The following is a 4620-nucleotide window of genomic DNA, read 5'->3' on the forward strand; positions in this document are numbered from 1 at the left end:
TTTAGGAAGGCAAGGGTGAATGAATCCTTCTGTATTACTAGTGGGACTGTAAAATCTGGGTCAGGCAGTATTCTGAGTCCCTCCTGAGAATATTTACTCAGACTAAATGCATATGTGACTATAATCTAGCTATCCTGATCCTAGGTGTATACCACAGAAATATCTATTTTAAAGATTTTATTTATTTATTTATTTATTTGAGATTGAGAGCAAGAGAGAGCACAAGCATGAGTGTGGAGGGGAGGAGGGGGAGGGAGATGCAGACTTTCCACTGGGGCAGGGAACCCATGTCAGAGCTTGATCTTAGGACTGTGGGATCACGAAGGCAGACTCTTAACCAACTCAACCACCCAGGCACCCCCATCAGAAATATTTCTACAAAGGCCCTTGGCGGGGGTATATGAGGGACATGGTTTATGATGGTGGGGAGTTGGAAGCAGTTTAGCTGGAAGAATGGAGAAATGAATATGGTGGACACAAAGTATGAGCTGGGATACAGTAGTTAGAAGTAATAGCTCAGTTGTACATAGCAACAGATTTTATGAAACTATCATATAAAATAGCAATCATCTTAATAATAATAGGTAACTTATGTAATATTTACAACCTGCCAATTATTATTCTGAGATCATAACAATCCTGTGATGTATCATTATCCACAATTTGAAGATGAAATTAAAATACATAATGTCACACAGTAACTGAATGTGCTGAGATTTGAACTTCAGCAATCTGGCTGCAGAATTCTTCCTTTCAAGCAGTCATTTTATGCCCAAGAATTACAATGAGAGCTATAGAACAATACTACTAATGGAGATAAAAAATTCATACACACCCAACTACAATAATATTTTTATAGACTATATTAATACTAAAGCATTTTCAAAACACATGAGAATGGAAATAAAATGAAATAATTAAATAAGTACATCAAGAGAGGTTTTTTTTTTTTTTTTACAGCTCAAAGGCCTCACGTTTATTACCAAACCAACCCACTGGTGCAGAAAAATCTTTCGCTGAAAAATGGTATCTATTGGCCAGGCAGAAAAGTGTTTACAGGGTGATGGAATAGAACACATGATCCTCAAGTAGCTTAATTAAATACGTGGTGCCAATTAGGTGTGTCATCGCGTGATGTGGAACGCCTTAGAGACCCAGCTTGGTTCTCCTCCAGTGCCTCCTCTTGGAGCTGTCTGATTTTATTACCAGTTTTCATTGGAATCCACTGGGGAATGGGACGATTCTGCTTTTGTTTCTTGGCCAGGAATGGCTTGATCCTGAAAGTCTTGTGAGAAGACATGGTCAATTAACACCGCGCGGGAACACAGCAGGATAGCGACGAAAAAGAGAAACCAAGAGAGGGTTCTTATCTTATACAATCTGGTTGTGAAACTGTCCTCTAGATGGAGGAGTAGGATTGTTTTAACCCTTTGGACATGTGAGAGTAACAAACTTAACTTGTAAAGATTTTTTAGATAAGCATGATTTTCCAAGCATTTATATAAAGAGAGACCAAGAAATAGCTGTAGCAAGAGCCCTGAAAAGCAGCTATGATGGACAGATGCTAGTGAATAAGGACAACACAAGACTCAAAGAGAAAATCAGAAAGTAGAAGCAGCAATAAGATATTAACAAAAAATGTTTTCTTAGCTCCTTTGGTGAGAAGGAATAGGACTATATATTGGTCTTGTCTTGTTTAATATACAATAACAAGAAACTCACAGTTGAGGATTTAAAAAATTTTATCTTAGTTAGAAGTCAGTCTTATAATTTGGTATTTAAGGAGCACCAAGAGAAAGATTTCTTATCTTTTCTGTACCTAATTTTAACGTTTTAACACAAGTCCTGTCCTCATTCAACAACCATAAATTTAATTCAAATAAAGAATTGTTCTGTGTCTAAATTCTTGTCATAAGTGCGATAAAAACATGGGTTTTGGTATGAACAACAACAAAAACAACGACAAAAAATCACAGTGACCAGATAACAAGAAACCTAAAACATGACTCACAGAAAAAACATGAAGTAAATTGTTAGGTAATTTCTCATTCCACATTTTTGTGTCACGAATGCACAGCTACTGGAGATTATGCAGTGGGAATGATCTGTGTCAGAATTGGAGCAGTAAAATGCAAAGGTGAATGGCAGTGCTGAAAAGAGATCTTGATCTGGTTCTTGCCTGAAGGCGCAAGTGGTTGTTGTGACTCTTAGAAGTAGAGGTAGGTTATTAGACTGTACTCACAGAGCATCAAGAAACCAACTTATAAGGAAGACAAATGTCTCCAACTTTTTTCTTATTAGTCACTTTAATCACTATTTGCTTTTTTCAAGAAGAACGAAGGATCTCCCTCTTGGAAACTGCTTTGTTCCATTTTAAAAATTTTGGTTTGGTAAAATTAAAAAATTAAAAAATTAAAAAAAATCCTCACCCAACAGATAATATAAAAGAATAAAGGAACCCTAATTTCCCCCCTTTATAAAACTCTCTTCTTATTTCAGTCTGGGTGCGGCATGGTAGATGGCCTAAGGAGGGTATGTGATCTACAGTGGAATGAATAATGAGATATGTTGCCTCTCACACACTGTAGTTCTCAGTGTAATTGTTCAATTGTTGTTTGTAGTATACAATCTATACGCTTCTGCTCGAGAGCCTCTATCACAATTTCCTCCTCCTATAGCTCTTCCAATCTCTACCTTTCAACATTCATCCATTCCTTTGAAGCTGATTCCAGATCCCACCACCTCTATTAAACATTTCCAAATCACTCAGCCCAAATTAAGCCTTACTGTCTGTGTGAGTTTCCATAGTACTGTGTTTTAATTCTGCTCTGTCACCTATCTGTTCTACCTAGGACTCTACTGATTTGTGTGTATGTTTTTGCTTTCCTGTCTTGTTCACCTTTGCTTTTCTCATAGTGTATGTTTACATATTATATATTCTCAAGTAAATATTGAATTGAATTAGAGGTTTTGAAACTCAGTGAATACATTTTTTTAGCAAGATAAATCTGGTAGTCCTACATAGGATGGATTGGGGACTAGGATATTAAATAGTTAGGAAAAAATGTTCATAGCGAATTGTGATATTCAGTCATGGGACAATGACAGTCTAGAAATGCAGTAGCTGTGTATAGATCAGAAAGTAGTGATTTACATACAGATTCTGGAAAGAAAATAATAGATTGTTATGAATAATGATGATGATGATGATGATGATGATGATGATATTAGCAATGGGGATGATAGTTTATATTTGTATAGCAGTTACAGTTTATGTAGATTATTCCAGAGTAATGTATGCAGATCTCATGAGAATCAAGTGAAGTGATGTGGTAAATAATCATGTGTTAAAGTGGTGAAATGCATGGAATTCTTGTGGGTTTTTTTTTTTTTTAAGGTGTTAGCTTCAAAGTTGGAAAAGCTATATAACACAAAACATGTTGGCAAATTACAAATCAGGTTAATCATGGCAATTTATAAATTACTGCATTTCTCCTGCTCATCAGAAGATTAATCCAAGAAATAGTCTGAGAAATCTGTTACAGCAAGTATCTAATAATGAATTCCAGTGTTATTTTTAGCAAACATTTATTTAATGCCTATGGATTTATTGGGGCTGAATTATTCCTCCAAGGGGATGGAGACAGAACATTAAGTATGCCTTCTGAGGGCAAAGACCACAGGAAATTTTTAAAGGTTGCCACTAGATCACTTGTATTTATACCATTCATAAATATGTATACATACATTCCATATACCATAGGAACCCAAAACTATGAAAGAGCTGACTGCAAAAACCTCAGGGACCAGAGTACTTTCTTCATTTCTGTAAGGTTATGTATATCTTGGAGTGTGTTAATGAATGTCTTACCATCTTTTTAAGCAAATTGATTGGAATACAAAGTCCCATGTGCTTAACTGGTATCTACATAAGTAACTTCCATTATTAGCTAAAATAAAGAGATTTAATGTGTACACACATTGGACTGGACCAGTTCCACTTTTGTTTTTTGTTTCCCTCAATTTTTGCTTGTAGAAAGGGCTTGAACTTTGTCCTGTTATAGGATAGAGAAGAATTCTGTTATTTTGAGACATAAATTAGTTCTATCCCCACAATTCTACTTTCCTCTTGATGACCATCAGGGATAATGGAATAAAATAAATGATTATAAAATCAAGTCTTGAGTTGGTTCCTGATAAAGTTTCCACATCCTGTTTCACATTGGGAATGGAAGATGACTATTTGGTCTAGGCAAGAAAGAGGACCATAAGGTTCCAGACCAGTTTGAGGAGAGTGGCAGAGGGGCAGAACTCTATACGTAGTGATGATTCTTTTAGAAGTCCTGGGCTACTACCTTGGTTCTAGTGAGGTTGACTGGGTAGAAGCAGGATCACAAGTGTAAACTTGATGTGAATAAGCTGAAGTAGTTTCATTGATCAAGTCAAATCAGGAGGGGAAAGAAACAAAGATTCTATTTATGCAGCATTCTATCAAATGGTGTGAATGATCCTACTGATACGTATAGATGGGATTGGCTTTGGATAGACAGTATATTCAATGGCAAAAAATGGGAAAGAATTAATTTAACAATAAGATAAATAAATTGTAGCTAGTTAAAA

At 35.8% G+C, this 4620-nt stretch overlaps 1 pseudogene; it reads right to left on the reverse strand.

Moving 5' to 3' along the window:
• Positions 1-944: 944 nt before the first annotated feature.
• Positions 945-1306, reverse strand: LOC106006802 (annotated as a pseudogene).
• Between the last annotated feature and the right edge of the window lie 3314 nt (positions 1307-4620).

This window comes from Mustela putorius, unplaced genomic scaffold (genome assembly GCF_011764305.1).
Source record: "Mustela putorius furo isolate JIRA1106 unplaced genomic scaffold, ASM1176430v1.1 tig00003863_pilon_pilon_pilon, whole genome shotgun sequence".
Taxonomy (NCBI): Eukaryota; Metazoa; Chordata; class Mammalia; order Carnivora; family Mustelidae; genus Mustela; species Mustela putorius.